General features: G+C 39.6%; 1 long non-coding RNA gene across 1 annotated transcript in view; it reads left to right on the top strand.

The window, feature by feature from the left end:
- The first annotated feature begins 14,151 nt into the window (after positions 1 to 14,151).
- Positions 14,152 to 22,335, top strand: part of LOC124155011 — a 105,296-nt gene continuing 97,112 nt past the window's right edge. The window contains exon 1 of the long non-coding RNA XR_006864093.1: positions 14,152 to 14,400. This is a non-coding gene — a long non-coding RNA (uncharacterized LOC124155011). The remainder of the gene's footprint in view (positions 14,401 to 22,335) is intronic.

Here is a 22,335-nt window from a genome sequence, read left to right as displayed (position 1 = left end):
AGGCGGCGGTGGTGGGGGTGGAGGAGGCGGCAGGCGAGAGAGTGGGGCGGGAAGGGAAGCCGGGGTAGCGCCGTGGGAGGAGAAGGGAGGGGAGGACGCGGGCCCTTGGAAGGGGGAGGTAGGGGAGGGCGGTGGGCGGGGTGAAGCAGCCGGGGGAGGGAGCGATGGGCGGGGCGGCGGCGGGGAAGGGGCGGAGAGGGAGGGGGGAGGCCACACAATGCAGAGGGGTGGCGTTACGAGGACAGAACGGCTGGGACAATGGCGAGGAGGTGTTCGCGGACCAGGAGGCGATGCAAGGCGGCTCTATCCTATCTCCTCGACGGCGGGCCGCAGTTGGAAGGCTGTGGGCCGCGTCCTTTTTTTCATCTGAGGGTAGGCGGCGTGTGAAGCGGAGGCGACGGTCGGCGGTGGGGGCCGCGGCTGGGGGCGGGGGAAAGGGCACACTGGAAGAGGCGGGAGCGATACTTAAAATAAAATGGGCGACCGAGCGCTATTTTCTCCTCCAGACTTCGCTCAAGACGCTGGCCGGGGGTGAAGGAGAATAAGGGGGGTTTTTCTTTCCTCGGAAAAACGGAAACTTCTCCCTCCTGTATTCCTGGATTGCTCTCCTTCAGCAAGGGGCAAACGAGAGTTTTGGGGGGGAAGAATTTCTTTCTCCAAATCCTCCCTTTTTCTCCAACACAGCCCACACTCGTCCTTTTCAAGGCTCCGAAAATAGGAGGATGGATTTGTATAAAAAGGAAATAAAAATTCGACACGACGACGGAGGAAAATCCTTCGTTCTCCTAGGTTGCTTTTCGTCGACGAAATGTATATTCCGCCTCCACCGAGGGAGGGATTTTTCCGAAAAAGTTTGTCCTCAGTTTAGAAAATCTTCCCCCCCTCCTCACGGATTGGCAAAGGTTGGAAGATAACTGGAGGAAAAGGTGGGGGTCGGAGCTTTTTCGTCTCAGACGGAAGTGGTTCCTATAAGGTTCCCCCTTAAATGCGCCGGCGTCTTCTTAAAGACGATGGGATCGCTTCTTTGGAGTGGGGCAGTTAGATACACGTCGGCACTCGTGGATGGCGGGGGAGGATATCGGACACTCAGCGGGCTCGGCGGCAATTGATCTCCGGCGCCAGTACTCCACTTGCTTCCTTAAAGAATGGGAACTGAAAATATCGTATCGTTTTACAGTAAAACTGATAGGAAACTGCATGGATCTTCAAACTTTTACTCCTCTCCAAAGGATTAGACTATGGAAACTCGGCGTTCGGCTGCTAAGATCTTCGTATTTCTAATCCTCTTCGTGGGATGAGGGTATTTGAGTCCTCACGAACGCCTCCATTTGTGTTGAAGTGAAACTGAAGAGGGAGACATTCCGCCCAAGGATGAAGAAAATCCGACAAAAGGCAGTTTTTACATGGGGACCGTCACTCCGAACAATTCTTGTCAGAATAAGCCGAGTTTATTCCTCAAAACATCCAACTAATGAGTTCAAGATGGATTAATTGAAATGCATACATCGGCCCAACAAACAAGAAATGCGAAAGGCAGCAAAGATGTTTGGATTTTTACGGCGAACAGGTCTTCAAATTGAGTCCCCGGAAACGAAACAAGTTGACAGGATAAGTGATACCCTGGTCAAGAGGAAATGCCACCAGGAAAAAGGCCGGCGACAGATACAAAATTCTTCTTCGAATCTTCCCTAAGAAACCAACCACTGTAAGAGTTACAGCTGGAAATATACAGTGATATAATGGCTAATCAAGTACAAAATGAACTAGCTGCATGTTGTACCATATCTTTGGCCTTATTCACTGAATAATTCTTGATATGGACGAGCAATGTTTACTCCACGAAAACACAATGTCTTCATACAAAACATCACGAACCACCGCAAATGGCTTGCAGCTGGAAAAATACAGTAACATACGGGCTGATCACGTGCAACGTAAACTACCTATCTCAAGACGCTTCAAACCTTAGTCCTTATTCACTGATTACTGCTTTTTACGTGGACTGACAATGTTCATTCCACGCAAACACAACGTCTTCGTACAAAAACTCACTTCATCCACGAGGAAGTCGAGAAGGCAGTCACTTTCACCCGCGTGGAGCCGGGCAGGGAAAGGTCTAAAACGGCGCCGATACCGACAAACAACTTCGCATCGAGTGGACTCGCCGCAGTGGAGAAGTGGAGAGATGCCGGCGGCAGCTGTGGATGCGGGCTGTGCCGCTCGTCTGCGAGTGCGGGGGCGAGAATGTTCGAATGTTCCCGTGCCACTGATGCCAGTGGAATATGCGGCGCGAAGGGGAAGGTGAGAGGGTGGGAAATGGCACAGGGGGAGGGGAGGCGCGAGAACGGATTCTAATGGAGTGAGAAGCGCGGATGGGGAATTGCGAGGCAGGGGACACAACCACAAGGTTGATCCATGGTTCGAGAATTGATGCTCTTTGCCACTGACTGGCACGAAGGTGATGAACTTTGACCTAAATGGAACTGCTATTAATATATTCGACCTTCTGTGGTCGAGACACGGTAGTGTTGCACAATAATTCCATACCCAACAATTTTCGCTATTATCACGATAATGTTCTTTCATTTTGTTGCAGACGACGAAATATGGACATTAATGTCAACCTGTTATCTTCGATTTTTCGTCAACATCAGAGGGGCATGGATTGCCAATCGCTGCCGATTTTAAATGTCAAAAGATAACCTGTCGAATATTGACGGTCATGTATCTATCATGAATTTTACTATCCATCGAAAAAGAAAATCGTCAATTTTTGGAATCCAAATACTAAGAATTTCGTAGTTAGTGCCTACGTAACTAGCTCCAGGTCTCAATTTCGAGATGCATCTAAAGCAACCGATTCGATACTAAATTTGTGACACTCATAAGCAACGTTGATGGGTATCCATTGCGTGCATACAATAAAAGTCGATGGAAAATATTTCATATCGATCAAATATCTACAAATTCTGTACCGTCGTACTCAGACTGCATATGCATGGCGGCTTGGGTATTCCATCCCCATTTACCCCGAATGGTCGTGCGATTGTCACCTAGAACACGCCCCGCAGACTTCCGTATCATTATGGACTGGCAGGAGGCGTGTTGGGGATAGTCCACCTTTCGGTGGTGGGACTTCACACAGACGGGGGTCCCTCGTGTGGGATAGCGGCAAGTTGTGAAGTACCTACCCACTGATGCGGGTAAAAACCTTCCCTTTTTTCCCCTGCTCCAATTCTACGTCTCTCACAGGGACCGGAGAGGCGATTGGGGGTCGCGGTTAAGGCGAACGTTCTTATGGGGGTGCAAGCTGGAAGGTTTCGAGGGGCCCTGAGGGTTGCTAGGACTGCTAACGCCGCCGGGGGGTCGCGAAGGGAACGCTGGTACGACTCCATTGGTGTTCTCTCGATCCCTCACGATAACTATAGTCCCTCGCCGAGGAAGATTATGGGGTTGGCGTGAGATTTCAGAGAGAGGAGGAGAAAAAAAAAGAAACTGCCGAGCAGCGACATGACTGGTGCACTATTCTGAAGTCGAGTCACGAAGTTTTGCGGTATTTTTTTAAATCATTCTCAAGTCAAAAGCGATCATTGACCGAGATTCACATTTCTCTCCATTTGAACATAATTGTATGTACCGACCGGGAAAAAGATTGTTGAATGTCATTCGTGTAAAAGCACGGTGAATAATTCGCTACTCCTCCACGAACTAAAAAATCTATATAAAGAATTTAGAGCACGCATTCGTTAACTTTTTTCAATTTATCAACGAAGAAGTATCGTCAGTACATATCGTCATCGTTGAACTAATGAAATATTTATATAACTTAAAAACAGAATTTATTCTTGATAATGGCTTGTGATAGCTGTTTATGTAGCTATGCAGCTACGACGCAACATTCCTATAAATATGAAGTAGGTACCTATTGTGTTTCTCTTCCTAGGGATTGATTTCAGTAGCAATTTATCCAGAGCAATCGCTCATTAATGACGGAAGGGAGGGTAAATAGCATCAGAAGGCAGAAAAAATAAGGTAAAACTTTAATCAATCTAGTACAGACTTCAGAATCAGCAACAACGATTTACTACAATCCGACTGAAGTTCAACTTTAGCAGTGAAGGTGATTGCAAGAGCTTTCGAAAATAGAAAATAAGTTTTGAATTATATTAACTATTAATAAGTATTGACTGTAGGAGTGAATTTAGCCACAAGTTACACCTACTCCAAGAATAAGACAAAGTATTCAAATGCTACATCAGCCTTTTTCAACACCTACAATTTATATTCGATAACCTTGGCGACCAAACATTTCATAAGATGGTAATATTTTACAAAGTTGAGCTTTTCACTTTTTCTACACAAAGAATTGAAATTCTTCGCATTACATGAAAGAGTGCGACTGAAAAAGAAAATGAATCAAAAGTTTTCTACGACAATGTTGATCATATAATCAGCTTTTAATGTTGATCATATAATCAGACTCTGCAATGGCAGAGAAGTTTCTGTTGGCGTCATTCATCGTATACATAAGTCGCATTAAATTCTTAATTTGCTATGCAGAACATGAAAAATATTATCATAATTTATTCACAAAGTAATGAGCTACCCTAACTAATTATAACTATTCTTACTCTAAGTTTTACCAGATTTTAAATTTCTTCTTATACAAAACATTGTTAAATTTGAAAATTCTAGGCAACAACTATCTGATTCTGAATTTCTATCGCAACAAAATTGGAACCTCCCAGAGATTAAGAGTAGCCATACAACAAATGCCGACATTATTAGTGAGAAAGGCTAGAGCATTTACATTGAAGCCGTGTTTCAATATGCCTTCAAACATAAGATGAATCATGGGACAAAGATGAAGTAAGACATCCTTTATTTTGGGTGTTCTCTATTAGTTTTGGGGAATCGGAAAGTAATGCACTCTCCAGAGTATAATCAATCTAGCTCTTAAATAAAATCAGTTTTATTGGAATTGTTCCATTTGTCAATCATCAAATGACACTTAAGCGCCAGAATATTAAATACATCACAAATGAATGATGGAATACCAAATTCAGGAAAACAATAGTTACTCGCAAAGTATTTTAAAGAACGATACACGAAATAAAATCCCTGAGATATAAGGAATATCTGTATGGGTAGCAAAAAGAGAAATAAATTACGTTAATATTGCCCAAGAGGAATATCATATGACATACCTATACTTACTGGCGAACTGGAGGCGAGGGAAGAAATCAATGGTAATAATGCAGCAGAATAAGATAGGGAGAAAGGGAGGATCGAAGAAAATCAATCCAAGAATTTTAAAAGAGTTAACATAAGTAGGCCTATCCATCAACAGGAATAGCAATGAAAAGTATAGGCATATTATTTTCAAGAAACGAAGCGTAAGTTATTACCATATCCACGCAATGACTTCTCCTTCATTTGGCATAGGAATAGATACTCATTTGTCAGAATAATTATCGAAATTGATGATATCCGAGCAAAGATTTTCAATGTAACGATTTGGACGGCAATCAGTTACTGAGCCGAGTCTCTCAAGTCTGGGTCTGATTCATACATATTTAAATTCCCTTTTTGCTGCTCAAAAGTGGAGTTGTCATGTTTGTGAAAGAAATGCTTTGTAAAAGGAATGCTTTGGAAGAGAAAATAAAATCAACTATGACAATGAGCAGCAAAATTTTTCATTTTCAAGACATAACATATGGCATAGCATTTAGTTAGAGCAGATTAGACATCATATAAGTGTTTTATATTTAATTTACGTGTTGTATAGTTGTTTACTGAGAATTTGGCAGCGTTAAAAACTAAGCTCATAGGAATGTAATTCCTACTAAGTGAAAGAAAAAATTATTAGGAACGTAGGTAAGGAATAGAATGGATACGGTGAGTAAGACGTAGGAAAAAATTCCTGTACGCGTTTTTCAAAAGTGAAAAATGTGAATAGATCGCAAGCAAAGAAAAAAGGAATAGAGGGTGTCAAATATCCTAATTTTAGTGATAGATTATTGTATATTAAACTTTCGAATATCATTCAACATCATATCACATTTCTACCTTAACGAGTATCAGGAGAAGAGGTCTTCTTATTATCGAGCAGACCTTGGATTCGAGGAACTGAGTTAGATATGTAGGTAGTATGTAGGAAAAAAGCATCCCTACATATTTGGAAAGAATTGAGGATCTCCTAAAAAGACAAGAAGGGAAGAGAAGCCTCGAGAAAACTCTGAGAAGAAGACAAAGCTACGTACTGGGCCATATCTTTAGACATAATTACCTGATGAAGACAGTCGTCGAGGGACAAGTAGACAGATTAAAAAAGGAAGATCTCGATAAAAATACATAGGAGATGTAAATAAGGATGTGAAAGGGAGGAAATACATTGGTGTGAAAAGATTTGCTGACGAAGAATTGAGTACAAAGCAGCTTCAAATAAACCTTAGAATTGTTTGGTCAGTGATGATGACAAATTTTGTGACGACATTATCAGTCCACGAGAAAATAATTTTCTTTCTATGGGCATATTATTCTCAGATCTAATTCATGATGAGGGATATTTAAAAAAAGTCACCTCTTCTTCCTTTTGTCTCTACCAAAGTCGGTATTAGCTTACCCCTATCCTAAATCGACGTCTCTAAACCAATTTATTTAAAATTTCCAATGTTTGTATTCAGCTCAACTCAAATCGGAAAGTTGAACCTTGCGTGATTGCAAGAGAAGGTGCTAGACCTGAAGAAATGATGGAAAGAAAGATAAGAAAATGTTGGTACGCATTACAGTTGCATCATTCATTGAACGATTGAGGACAAAAAGAACATTTCCTGTCCGCGTGGTTCGAACTAAAGTGTATGATACAGTTGGGATCAAGGCAAGAGGGGAAAGAAAGCTTGTTTGAGTGGTGTGGAGGGGTCGGAGTGTGGGAGGTTAGGAGGAAGAACTGCTACAGTGGCCGTGGTATCGATTGGAGGGGTCGAGCGGCGGAGTTTAAAGATTAGGTCCATCCACACAAGGGGACGACCGACGACGAGCTGCCCTCGACGCCAAAGTGTACGAGGCGGTGCAAGATTACAAGGAGGTAAACGCTGACGGAGTCAATGGATTAGATGAGGAGCGCAATGCACTTACAAAAGGGAGTGATTTTCTCCTATGAGTCTATCGTCTATGAATTGATTGTACTTATGAATAACCAATTAAAACCCAATGCTGCTTCTAGGTAACATCAAAAATATTTTCATTCACTACTCTATTCAGGAAAGATTTGAATTACGTTTTCTTTCGTGCTGTATAGTTTAATTGCGAATTATGTAGCGGTCACAATAATGTCACATTTAAGATGAGATTTCTTGAAATTTAATTTCTCCCAGAGGAAGCTCTGGGTTAGAAAAGGTTAATTGCTGTTGAATAAGTGTCCAAACATGATGAAAAAGAAAATATATTTAAAAAAGAGAGGAAATATCGAAAAGAAAAGGAAAAAACAGAACGCTAAAAATTAATACCTGCTATGAAAAAAATGAATTTATTTAAGAAATTGAAAAATGAAAAAAATATAAAATCTGTAAAAAAAGATAATTTTTATGATGTCAGTTTCAATCAGTCGATGTTTTCAAATTATTTAAATTTAGTGCTTAAAGTTTCTGCTTGCACAAACAACACACCGCAAACTCATCGTTGTTGTAAACTGGTTGGTAGTAGTGAATTTGGCTCTCCGAGAAAGTTGAAACGCGCCTTCAAATAATGTGGGAATCAATCTGGCCGAACCGGGATTAAGTAAAGGAACAAACGGGGATCATATTTTTGTTTAAGAACATATATTCGCGATTTAATTTTTGACTCGAGACTCCTTGACACTGGCTTCTTGGTTCATTTCCAATTTTTGATAATTTGATGTTTCGAAGTACCTATTAGTGTTCTCTCCTGCTAAAAGGATAAACCCCTTTTTGAAGACGATATACAGGAATGATTTCAAATACCACTGATTTACTTTGGGGTGATTTCTACCCTCACCTATTAAGCAAAGTTTGTGTCAAATAACACCCATATATTTTAAGTTAGAAGTGAATAATATAAATTTGAAGTCTTTCAATGGGGTCACAAGACCATATTTTTCATCATTACTCCAAAATAAAAAAAATACTATTGTCCTAAAAACCGTGCAACTATCTACGTACCAATAGAATTATGAGATTATTTCAGGTACTAATAACCGTAGAATCGCAACATGTGATACTAATAATAAAGTCAGAATTATTTTGAAGCTTGTCCAAGACTATAGGAAGATCAGGTAAAGGGGGTCTGCGTAATTTTAGCCTGCCTCAAATTTGATGTTAGGTAATTGCTCGAAGGTTACCGTAATATGGCAATCGGTTCTTGAACGTGAATAAGTATAAATCTCTTTTCAAGTTCGGAGAAGCATCGAAAGATTTACTTCAGTCACTAAAAAACTAAGGGCACAGTCTTCAAAGTTGAGATATGGTTTTAAGAGCATTAATCTAATATGAAGATTCCAAGCAGTTGGGAAATTTATCTTGAACGAAAACTGCATAAGTATTTGTTAATTGAAAATTCACCTTACTCATTTGATTTTTATCGACTACAATTTCTTTCCAATGATTTGGTCACGAAATGAATGCCATCTTCATAAGATATATGTTCACTTAGTGAAGGCAATGCACCCTACCACAACTCTATATGTACAAGTATTCGAGCTGCAAAATCAACATTTGGTAGTTACCGGGACAATATCCGAGAAATGGAAAGACGGAGGTAATGAGACGATGAATAGGCTCTGATGATTTATACCGGAAGCCTGCTATCATTTAAGCCATTCATACATTTCAAATTTTTGTAAAAAAAAGGAATTCTCAAACCTCGTTGATCTGCTCTGTCTCTCGGCTGTTTCGCTACATTCATTTTTCAAGGTACATTGAGCGGAACAAAGACTACATCATTTGCTCCCACCCGCATTCATACTGGGTATATCAATAAACAATTTTATATGCGTGTTGCATACCCTTCAAGTCGATGAGAATTTCTTCTTCCAAACACATGCCTATATATATTATTCTTACATCTGTATTCGTAAAAAATATGGAATGAAAAATACACAAATGGTCTTATGTTTAATATAATAAACGGTTATTTGTGTTTTTCATTTCATATTTCATCTTCGAGGTCAATGAGCTCAATTCCTCCCATTTTGTATGCTCGTCTTCGTATATTAATGCCTCTATAAGACTTGGCGCGACTTCAAAATTATCTATCATTGAAATATGTTATCTTAAAAGGCTCCAAAACATTGGGAACAGAAGAGAATGAGGACTTTCTGGTTCTCACTGCAACTGCATGAGATATGTTTTACATTGAAGAGCGCATCGAATTCACGGAAAAATAAGGCCAAATTGTTGTATTAAGAGATTAAAAGTATTTTTTAATATTTAAAGCTGTATCGACCGTCATTTGTTTGAATTCATCCACACAAATGATTTAGGACGAAGAGAACTACAAAATTTTCCAAAAAATAATTAAAACTTGGACTATGGATGAAGCACTTAGATGAAGCACACCTAGACCATTCGCATATTTCTAATTATTGTGAAATCACCATGCATCGAATTCGCAAATACCCTCAATTGAGCATCAGCAACGAAATTCTAATTTCAGTGTTCTTACTGTCTCCAACATATTAAATAAGTGTTTTACTGTAGTTCCTCATCATAGAATTAATTTGGCCTTTAATAAAAAGACAAATAAGTTTGAACCGTGCCAAACCAATGGCGTTTCCAAAAATGCAGCGAGTATGTGTGATCCGGTGCAGTTAGTTTAAATCCGTGAACTTAATAAAATACAAAGGAAAGCTGCGCGGTACGTCTAAAATCTGCTACGGCCGCACAGAATGCGTTACACAGGTGATACGCGCGTTGAGATTGGGAACCGCTTCAAAATCAGAGGCTGTGCGCTAGGCTTGGATTGCTTGAGAAATTGAGAATGGATATCTTTCAGAGCGACGCGGAGAACATTATATCAGAACCACACTACATTTATAAGTCCGACAGAAACGATAAATTAAGAAAGATATTTTCCGAACTGATAGGTATAGGAATTCGCTTTTTCCCCTAACAATAAAAGAATTTAATAAACGCAAGTAGTAATTTTGTTTGAGCATTTGCTTTTTATATGTAGACAGCTGGTGTCTTGGCACCCCATGCCACACGCCTTTTTAGGCGGCTTTCCGGGTGGTATGCTGATGAATATCACTTAATAAAATATGCTTTTGAGGCAGGGTTAAAATCTCAACAAGAGGGTTAGCATCCATAGCATTGCAACCCAAAGATTGGGACATTGCAGCCCACCATTCCTCTTTTTTTCAAACTAGTTCCTTCAGATCTCAAATCGTCTTTTTCCTTGTGTCTTTCATTATATGTCCCCAGAATGACCCATACTAGTCCCAATCAGTGGCTTAGCGAGGGGGAGGTCCGGGTGTACGGACCAACCCCCCCGAAATATAAAAACACAATTACTTTCCTTCATAAAAGAAAACGAAATGTTAAAAAATCATTAGTTTATAAAAGATTTATTTGACAAATGAAGTTTTTTCCATTATGAGAACTGTTAAAATTAGTTTAAAAACCTCTATTTAGTACCTACTCTGTTTTTCAAAAATTTTTACCCCTGGTTTTGGATCCCCCCGAACGAACTTCCTGGCTACCCACCTGGTCCCAATACTACCGAGGTGGCTTGCGGGGTAGTATGTAGAGTTAGAGGTGACTCCCTAGAAATTATGAGACGAAATTGTTCTCACCCCAGACCAACGACGCCTGGTCCACTCCAGAGCTGGAGAAATGACCGAAATTCCACTTTATCTGTCTCTCGTAATGAGGGCGATTTAATTTCCAAGGATCTTTCCCAATCGTGGCGAGGCCATTCTCACCGTTTGGAGACGCCTGAGAGGGTGGGATGGGGGAGTAAGCAGGAGCGGCCGAAGGCAAACAAAAGGAAAAGGAAGTGATGGAAGAAGAGAACCTTGTTTATTTTGTTCTCCTACCTCTCTTTGCTCCCTTGCCTAACCCCTCACCCTCCCCCCCCCCCCCCCCCCGCATAAGAGCACACAAAGCAACATAGCCTTCCAAGGGCCTCTCCCACTCACTCTTAGACACGGAGGTTCATCTCCCGTAAGGCCTGCCTACATCTAAGACGCCGTTTCCACCCACCCAACCAACGGCTTACCAATGGCTTATACTTCATGGTGGCAGGAAGGGGGACTGCATAGAGTAGGCCCAATTCCATCCCATAGAAGGCTGATTTCTGTCGCCACTTCGGTCGCATTTTAATCGGTTCGCAAAAATGTCCGCAGCGCGGTATGCGATACACTTTTTCCCTAATATTTTGCAGTATAATGTTTATCACCGCGAGGAATAGCATTGAAAAGTAATGAACTTGATAGATCACATCATCATGCATATAAATTACGGATAGCACCCTAATAATTATTTCCCGTTAATATATAATTATTTCCCCGTGAAACTCGGATCAATTTGTACGCCAGCGACGCGGGTGGCGACCTTAGTAAACCAATTTAAATGCGCGGTGGGTGACAGCACATTTAGAGGCCGATTTGAGGATCCTCTTAAGTAATATTCGTGGTGGAAGACCTGAAGACTTTGTGAAACTCCATGTTGGATGAAGTCTACATTTTTCCGGAGAGATATCGCGGAACAGCATATTAAATGATTCACAAATATATCGTACTGTCCACTTAATATTGATTTCACAAAATCTGCTAGACGTGTTTGGATTGGCTTGCAATCTATTACCTATGACGGACTATTTACAGTATGATCATTATAGTCATTATACAATGCCTGATGACGATTCCAAGCCAATCGATAAACGTGTAGCAGAGTTTGTGAAATAAAAATTAAGTAGAAGGGATCTTTGAGTATCGATTATTCTTGTTAGAAACTACGAATAGAACGAGGTTGATTATTATCATCTTTGTACTGATTTAATACGCAAAAATGTGGAGGAAATCGGTAGGACAGATATTTCTCCAAAGAGGAGCTATACCGGCCGTCACTTGGTAGATTTAGGACCAAGAGAACAAGTCATCTTTTTTTAGTTAATTTAACTTTTTCACTTAAATATTTTAACTTCATAGCTGATTTATGCACCGATAATCATTTAAACCCAGTGGGCTATCCATTTTATATTTTTTGGAAAATTTATTTTAAAATCATCACATGTCAATGTGATCTACTGCTATCTTCTGAACTCTTTCCTCTTAGGTTTCTGGCTGTTCAAAATCAACTCAATTCACGGATACTTTGCAACTGTCGCAGATCCGGACCGGTTATTAAAATAATGACAGTGATAAAACCTTAGTAATATTCCAATTAAATATATTTACCAAACCGGTTTCGTTGCTAACAGCACCATTATCAAGGGAAACTCTAAATTCCACTAAGTATAGCCGGTAACCTTTTATTTAATATGGCATCTGAGAGGTCAATGTATTTTCATTTCGTCCGTAAAGCTTAACTTCCATTGCTATTTCAATATAACATTCGCGAAATTTTCAATATATCTTTCGTATTGTTTCCACCGATTGTCACTACTGCTATATTGTGTGTGCAAAATGAAAATAGGTCTCCAGTACGCATGAGACGGAGGAATAAATGTAAATTGACAATAATAATTCAATTATTGGAACACTCTGTTTCCTCCTTCTGATCGATGCACATAATCTAATGATGATACGTATGAGATCATGAGTTTTTAGGCAATATTTAGATACTAAGAGTGATTGAATTTAGTCGTGAATCGCACGGTCGCGGAGGAATCTTCTCAAAAATACTAGATTCAGCCCATATTCATATATTTTCCGCTCTCTTAATGGCGGTCAGGCTAGCAAAGAGCGCGATAATTTCAGAACACTTCACTTTTATGTTTACAACTGACCAGGCACTATATCCACAGATACCATGCAACTGCTAATGAAATATTTTGTGATGGCAGAGATCATGGAGCGACGTCAAGAAGGCTTGCTGGTTTTGCAAAGGGGACAGCGCGGAGCGCAAAATGTACAACGCATGTGGCCTCCTCACTTTAATTATATCAAGGGTGAGCAGGTTATAAAAAGAACGGAGAGCGAAAGAAATGAATACAGAAAAATGATTGAAGGGGAGTTATGTATAAGTTGTTATTGCAAATTGATGCCCCATTTTACCAAAAGTTTAATTTTCTCAAGAAAATACACGTCAAAAATATTACCGGAAAATTTAAAATCGATTTTTCATCAAGTCATGGGCGAAAGCCAATTACAGAAAACTTAAGGACTGTGAAGAATTCGCAATCCTTCAACTGTATACGGAAGAATTTATCAAATATTTCTTTGAAACTCCTATTCAATTACGTTATCAAAGTACAGTCCTAATAATTAACTGAATCAAACAACCGTTGTAGATAGTTTTTTTCAGAATTGATCATTTTGCCCGCAAAATGTTGATCCCAGATTTTTGGCAACGGAGCAGGCTATTTTTCGCACGATTTCCCGGATAAAGGGAATGTGGACGATGACCCATGCCGGAAAAAACTGAAGTCCTGCAATTTTTCTCTCCATTCGACGCGATAACTCGTCGCCTGAACCAAAACCACTCTCCCCCGCGAGATCCAGAAAACATCGGTCGAAGCATACGTACGCGCACTAGCGAGAGGGAACTTGCCGAATCGTATGCGGCAGCGTTAAAGGCAGGAAGCGCAACGAAGATAGGGAACGGAGCGGACGTCCAAGCCACGGAGTTCCTGTTCTGTGCGACGCCGTGCGGAGAAAAGGGGGAGCTCCGTCGGGGGCCCCGCAGTGGGCGGAGCCATCAAACGGCGAGGGAGGGAGAGCGGGCCCCGGAGCGAGCGTTGAAGATGACACCGCCCCTTCTCAGAACGCTCCTTCCCCGTGGAAGGAGGGAACGGTGGGAGGGGAAATAGGGGAAAGGAAGGGGCGGAGGGGGAGGGGCTGAGAATGGTACCCGAGGGGGTACGGTGGGGAAAGGAGGGGAAATCAGGGGAGGGTGGGGGAGAGGTAGAGGTAGAGTCAACCCTCCCTCCCCCTCCTTCTCTCCCCTCCCCGATCCACATCCATTCCCTCTCTCCATCCCTTTCCGCCCACCCGAGCGCCGCGGCGCGGCCAAAGGGCGAACTATCCCGCCCAATGGCCACACGAAAGGGTTCGTCGCATCACGAGAAGATGGATCGTCCTGCCGTGAGCCGTCTTCGGCGGAGGGAGAAGAAGGGAGAGGAAGGAGGAAGAAGAAAAAGAGGACGAGGCTGAGAAGAGAGGGAGCTGATGAAAGGGAAGAGGAAAGAGATTGAGAGACACGAGCCTCGCGTTAGAAGAAGGTATGTTGTGTCTGAATCGACTCTCATTGTGCGCTAGTGTGTTTATGCGAGGGAGAAAGTGTGTTTATGAGGAAATGTGTGAAGTCGTGTGCGTGAGGTTCGCGTCGTCTGTTGTATGCGGAGGAGATGATGGTGCGGGAGATGCCGCGATATTGATAGGAGTCCAGAGCGGAGAAGGTCGATGTTTTGGGAAGTCTCTCCAGAGCGAGCTACAGTCTCGCTCATGGTGACGGCAGCCTCGCTCCTCCTTTTTAGGATTTTTTTCTGAGGGTGACGATAAAAAGCAACTGGAGGCAAGGTTGTAGGGATGGCTTTGAGGTATATCGGACCACCAGGGGCAGAGTTAAACGGACAGGTTCTGTAAAGTAGTGGGCATGTGTAGTGGGAGTATAATAATACCTATAACAGGGTGTAATTAGGTCTAATTTACTTCAATGAGGATCAGGTCATACAAAAGTGTTTTTTTAAGAGAGAAAATGTTTTGAGACATTAATTTTGACGTTTAATCTCATAATCAAGTCGGCTTATACTTGTCGGAACCATGGAATGACGAAAATATTCGGATAAATACATACTTATCTTAGCGAATTGCAGCATTTTTTAAAAATCTAGTCGCACAATTTTCAATATTTACACCATGCCTAACGTAATAACATCCTAATCAAATTAATTTAAGAAGATAAAATCATTCTAATCGTTTATTTCTTGCACTTGCAAACTATTTCTTCCCCTTTTGCTGTTTGTTTTAAGAGCTCATTCACTAAATTTTAAAAAATATTATAATTTTTCAGTTATCCACGCATATCTTCACTTAAATCCTCCTTTACCCGCATTTTAATATACATTTTTATTCTATTCCGCGTGCCGCTTCTTAGACACATTACACATTGTTGAAATAGTCGTGCCAATGATAAAGTGAGTAAAAGGATAATCATGATAATTACTATCTTTATCCTTAGTCCGTTAAAAAAATAATCTTAACCATCCTAACGGCAATGCATTAGTCTTTTTCAGCTTTTTATAGGACCCGGAAATATAATTCAAATGAAAATGTTGTCTTTGTCGAAGGCTAAAATACTAATTATCTGAATCGTTTGAGTAATGACAACCCTAGCAGGAAATTGCCGAGTTTCGTGCTATAGCAGCCGCTGGCTTGGTGGAGATGTAATGGTGACGGTGAAGTTACCGACAAGGTGTCATTTACCATGTCTTCTGTCATCCTTTAATAACTCCTTCCCTTACAAGAATAATTTAATTGTCTCAGTGTCTTGTCTATTTTTTTTGAAGGAGAAAACTTTCACTCTCCCATTGCCTTTGAACCCGAGCTTTGCTCACACTGCGCGTAACATTTTCCCACATCCTTAGCCACTCGTACGAAGGCCGTCGGCGAAGTCGATTCAAACGTCAAAATATACATTTTTTCCCATGATCCGATCATGCGAGAGAGCGTGAGAGTTTTGAGACAAGTTTCCCATCTCCAAACCCCTACCTTCTCTCTTGTATATCTCTATATATATTAATGTTCCCCGAGCACAGTCGTGGGTCTGTAGGAGGAAAAAATCTTCCGCGATCTTAAGCGTTATTTTTTCACCCGGCGGGCAATTCTTTGGGCCTCTTACGAACCTTTTCTCTATCCTCAGCTCATCTAGGAAACGCTGGGAACGAATTAAGCTCCTCTCAATTTTAAGATCAGCTCTAGCTCTTACTTATTTCGAACATCTCGTCTTCAAATTCCTCCGATGGGACCGCGATTGTGTTCCTTGCCGTATCGCCGTCCTGCGCAGTCCTTTCCCCGGCTCCTACGATCACCCCCATCTCGCGGCTAAAAGCGGGGCCTTGTCTTGATTCTTCACCGGCTGACGAGCGCTCCGTCACGGGCGGTTTTCTCGACGCTACCGGGTCGTCCGCCGCCCGCGCTCAAGCCGCAACGATAGGCAGTCCGGTCCATCTGCTAGTCGTTGTACGGAGCAGTTCATTTAGCCCCAGCGCCGTATATATATACAAAACCAAGACTGAGGTGTGAAATATATAAAACTAACAATCTTAAACAGGAGAAGGCTGCTTATGACATATACCTACGGCTGAAATTATACACAAGTCCCAATATTTAGGAAGACTTAAGGATATACTGCAATTAATTTCACACTTATAGCCAAGACCAAAGAGATAATATCAGGTCAAATGACTTAATTGTAGATTAACGAGCATTAAGTCTTTAACATCCGTGGGTTATTGTTTCTGAATTAAACAATTAAAAGTAATAGCACATGGGCATATGTAATAGTAATTTAAAAACTCACGCTTTTAATGTATATCTACTCTTTGATTACCTATATAATTTAATTAATTAAAAGTAGCGGGCGAAACTTGTTGGAAATCCATAATCGCAGGAATAGAAGGATCAAAATTAAAGAAAAGGATCAGCAACTTTGCTATTTCCACATGGTAAATGTGGAAATTTGAATTTGAATGAAATTACCATGTGGAAATAGCAAAGTTGTTGATCCTATTATTTCCAACCTAAATAATTGATATTATGGGCCAAATTATAAATGGGCCACAATATGCTAACTCATATTTTTACAGCAAGGTATTGAAAATAAATGCCGCATGTAGAAGATAACTCAAAACTCGATTTGAGAATCTTATGCCAAGAGGTAGGGTACTGTTCGCGAACTTTCCAATCAACGCGTTAATCAAGGAATCTTACGATTTGTGTCATCAGTTTAAATGATGAAATAGCATCACAGTAACCATGGCATGGTGGAAATGTTTGTTTAATAATCCTTCCCACCTTGGTCTCAATACAGCCTCTGGAACTGGTCATTCCTGATGCTTGATACATCTTGAAACTCATCAATGGAGGTTCTTTCCTATTTCAAAAGCCAGTGTAATTACTTTCTACAGGATCTTCAAGTTGAACGTCGACTTAAGTATATGTCTATGAAAGTTGCATGTAGGATGCAATGGTGAACAAGTATTCCTCATATGGACTCAGCGAGTTTTCTCTCACATACTTAAAATGATTTCACAATGCCTCCGCTTATATATCTTATGACATTTATTCCCATGTGGAGGAATTTTTTAACTAATGACGTCTTTTCCAACCATTCTAGCTTATCATTGGCTTATTAATGCTGCTATTGGAAAATGTTGGCAGAGCTTAACAACCACGTCATTGAATACCGATACTTTTATTTTTACAACTACTGCGTCGGAAAGGTGCTTTACAATGTAGACAAGTAGGTTTCAAACTCTGAAATATGATTCTATATAGCATCATCTCCTTTTTTCAACAAATTGATACTTTTGGAATCCCTTAATCTTACTTAAGGCTACATAAGGTGGCGAATATTTTCTGGAACCGAGCATGGTTATAACTTACCTACGTAGGAATGTAAATTTTCTAGTTCCCAAGCCTAATCTTTCTTTATTTAAAACATCATTTCTTTATTTGGGGCCGAAGATTTTTAATAAATTACCTTGTTTGATCAAAGAGTTAAAGAGTATAAATAAGTTTAGTAAAAAGCCCAAAGATTGATTGTTGTCCCATGGTGATATGGATGATCTTTTTGATGTTTGTGAATAATATAAATATTATTATATATTATTTTTACATTTTTGTGAAAGGAGGAAAAAAAAGAAATTAATTTTGTTCTGTCCACATATTATACTTTATTCTTGCTTATTGTAAGTGATTGTATCACATGTATGTTTCATAGTGATAATGCTTCAAAAAAATTATATATACTTTCTTTTTGTTTCTGGTCTGCCGTGAAATTAGTTTTTTTAAGATGGTAGCTCCCATGCTGGTTTTTTAACCATTGGAGCTACCTAAAGCTCCATTTGTGTTGTCCTGTTAAAAAAAAGTGTACATTCAAGCTTGGAGTATTAAAATTCAATTCAATTCAATTCAATATCAGTGTTTTTTTAAAACGCATGTTGTGATTCATTCAAATGCATCACCAGGGCATACCTTACCGTCATTTTAAAAATATGGGTGATTACTTGATGAAGCATTAATAATGTTTTAACTGGACAAGTAACGTGTATGTATAATAATCCTTTTCCGTTCTTTGTGATAATTGTCCATTTATGTATTATGAAGCTTATTAAACATCTTGAAAAATAAGGTAGGTATTCTTAAAATATGTTTTTGGCATTAATTCAATTGTCAAATTTCAGCAGTAATATATCAAATATCAAGTTTTTGCATAACACGTTAAATGAATCCTTAATGTAATAATTTCGTCTTAAAAACTAAATGTAAATGTGGGCCGTATAAAACATGAAAACACGGTCAAAAAATTCACCATCCAGGAAAAAAAGTATTAAAAAAATAATAAACAGTTAAGCTTCTTTCTAGGTCTTATGATATGCCCCCTTGTTCAGCGATTAAATTGGCTTGAAATTTTCTTAATATACCAATGCTCAACCGTGTGATGATATCCGTGATCAAATGGTACTCCTTACATAACCACCAAAGCAATAAAAAAGAAACCCAGTTTCTCCATGGTCATGAAGATAAAAATGACATCATTTTACACGAAAGATCAGTTAACATGCATCCACATTTCAGCGAAGAAAATAGTTGGAATATTTCTTTCAAAATATCTCAAACTCTGTGATGAGTAACAAATGGTATTCCTTACATGACGACCAAAGCAATAAAAGAGAAACCCAGATTCGCTGCGGATGTAAGATTAAAATGACATCATTTTACACGAGAGATCCGACAATTATAAAGCGATTAAAATGCCCTCAAACACACAAGACGGGGGAATCGAGCCCGAGAATAGGAAGATTAAGCTGTCAGACAAAAGAAGAAAGTCGTGGATGACGTGAGGACAGCCACTAAGGCTCACAAAAACCCAACCAATAATCTTTCATGGGAAATCCGGTGTGATACGAAACGCGATCCGAACTCAACAACTGCCATAAAAGACAACGCATCGAAAAGAATCAGATAATATGAGTTAAACCACCTCGACGCCTGTGCGGAGAACTTTTCAGTACATGCGTTCGACTCTTGTAACTATACGTTTATGATATGCTCGGGCTGTATGTATCGAGATTTCCGTATCTCGTGCCCGAAATCTATTTGCCCACCAAACTAAAAAGCTCTCTTTCGACTCGAGCTTTCGAGAGAGAGAGAAAGAAAATGAAAAACCATGCAGGTTGGCCCCTCGCGTTGGTTAGCTTTGACTCTGCAGGAGAGACGAAACGATCTTCTTTTATTTATTTTTTTTCTCTCTTCCAGGTGTTTCTCAATTTCCCCCCGCGAAACTTATTCTCAGCAGACCACTTTAGCTTCGTCCTTCCCATCCTCCTCCTCTTCCCTCCTCAAGGGCCTCTATAATTAAGATTTGTGTCGCAGATACATCTGTATTAGTCTTCACGAAAGGCCAGGGGTGAATGGCAAGGGATGTTTAAGCGATGCTATCTGTAGACAGACGCAGAAATGACAGGGTGGCGGACGCAAGCGGGAGGTTGGGCTTGTTGGTTTACCGAACGTTGGGCCTGTCGTCGCCCGCGAAATTTTCGAGACGATCGCTTCGGTCCTCAAAAGCAACAACTGTGGGGATCCGTCTACCTTCCGAGTTTTTCAGTGAGCCTTGACTCAGGGTCAAGCTTTTGTAATGAGCCAAAAAAACATTCACCCGTACCTAATTTCCTGCCGATGATAGTATCCCGATGGATTACAATATCTAATCAAGTAAATCATTACTTTTCACATTTAGTCACTATTACAAGCAGTTTTAACCCTACTGCGAGAAATGGGTTTCTCAAATGATCTTATTTCCTAGTCATTAAAACAATAAAATGAATTGATAACAGAATCTTGTGAGATTTGGAAATTGATAATTGGTATCTGTTGATTTTTTAATTAATTTGGATATTCTAGTGATGATTACTAGATACAAACCATAAATGAGCTAATGCTAAAAACGCCTGCAATGATTGTGATCAGCCATATCCCAACCATGTTGTCACAGAATTATCTTTCGATTAGGGAATGTTTATGTCATGAAACTGATTAAACTCATCCCTTCGATGATAGCAGAGCTGTAGTGCTAGATGATAGCAGAGAGTAGGTGCTGAAGTGGAAATTTGATAAGAAAGAGCTAGACAAAAACAAAATAAAGACACTCATAGAAAATTATTTTATAAGTATTTTTGCTCTCATTGTAAGTTTTCATGATTTTGCATACTCAATTGGAGTATTCATTTGTCTCGTAGTTGAATGAATTTCGTCATTTTTCTTCGTCGTTTCATCATTTTCTTTCTCGCAAATACCAAAATTTTAAGGAATAAGTGTTTATCATCTCTTGGCTGACGACATAGTGGCTTATTATGAAGTGTTTGAAATTGGTTGAATTGGGTCAATGTTCAATTGTTAGTTGTATGATATTAGAATTAATGTATTAATTTTTACTACTGGTGTCTATTCTGTATATTACTTTCTTATTGGATAGGTAGACTTGTTATTCATTTGTGTAAATATAATGCTGCCACCAGGCAATAGCCTGCTTGCAGCAATATGTAAAAAAAGCATTAATTTTTAAACAGTTTTTAAGATAAAGCCACAAAAAATACACATTATTTAGGATGCCTAGATCCAAGGAATTTGTTTGGATTCTCAGCATGATTCAAATGCGAGAGAGCTCTCTAGATTGTTTTGAAATACGACTCAATCTTGCAAATGGTGCCTACACTAAGTATGCTTTATTTTGAACTTGATTATTCCATCGTAAAAGTTCAATTTGGGAATCGATCGTGGAAAATTCGATTAGATTCTTAGGCTTTATGTTTACCATAAGTTTCACTGACAATTGGTCGTGCGCTAATCGTCATCTTTAAACAAAGAGGTGCCTCTTGGATAAAATCGAATTAAGTTATATACATATCCGATTTTCGGAGTTTTCCCTTCAAAAGACAAGTTACCATTATTTTAGGATACAAATATCTTTCGGTTCATTTTAATTTGCATTGGTACCTGCTTTCTTTGTGGGTAAACTAGCGTAATTTCTTAAACAGCATCATTGACGTTGCAAAGGTTGCAATTAGGACTCACAACCTCTAGACTGCCAGGCCGGCGTGTTGCCAATATGGAAACTGAGGCAACCTTCAAGTCTCACAATATCCCCATTAGTATTTACGTTGCGGTGCTATTAACGGATCCAAACGATACATTTTCATTTGTTCCATCACAATGCGAAACTGTTGCATTCAATTCTGCCAATTGGATCCCTGAGAGTTAAAGTAAATAGAAGGAAAAACATTTATTCATTAGCTTTCTTTTTATGCATAATTTATTTTAAAATACAGTGATAACGTACTTATGTAAGAAAAATAGCTGAGGTGCTAAGAAATTCGATTTAGTAGAATTCATCAAGTTCCCTTGACGATACGGTTTGTTTACTTGGCGATAGGCTCGCTAAAAGAAAGATAATAAACGAAAATGTATCCACTTATTTAATTACCTTCTATAACATATTTCGCGAAATCACTCTGACTAATATGAATTTTCAGTTCTGTATTCTCTATTTAGGCATGAAAAACCATCGATCAAAAAGCGTATTTCACAGTACGACCTATTCAGGTAGGTAGGTAGGTAAGAAAGGCTTCACTTGATTATGGAAGCAAAGGAAAGTAGATGAGAAAAATCCCGAAATCCTGGAGAAACAAACCGATACCTCCTAAATAATTTCGGATGAAACTATATACATATTAATTGACTGAGTTTTCTCACTCAAATGAAAATTAGCCATTATTTCAGTACAGAACTATCTCCTTGTTCATTTTGATTTAAAATGGTACCTGTTTACTTAGGGCGCTAAAGTCATTACCGAGTAAGATAATAAAAATTTTGAGGATTTACAATCATTTAGAATTTTTTTGGTGGTAAATTAAATTTCATTCTTCATGAAAAAC

This window comes from Ischnura elegans, chromosome 3 (assembly GCF_921293095.1).
Source record: "Ischnura elegans chromosome 3, ioIscEleg1.1, whole genome shotgun sequence".
NCBI classification, from domain to species: domain Eukaryota; kingdom Metazoa; phylum Arthropoda; class Insecta; order Odonata; family Coenagrionidae; genus Ischnura; species Ischnura elegans.
Note: the sequence above shows the minus strand (reverse complement) of the source record. Positions and strands in the feature narration are given on the sequence as shown.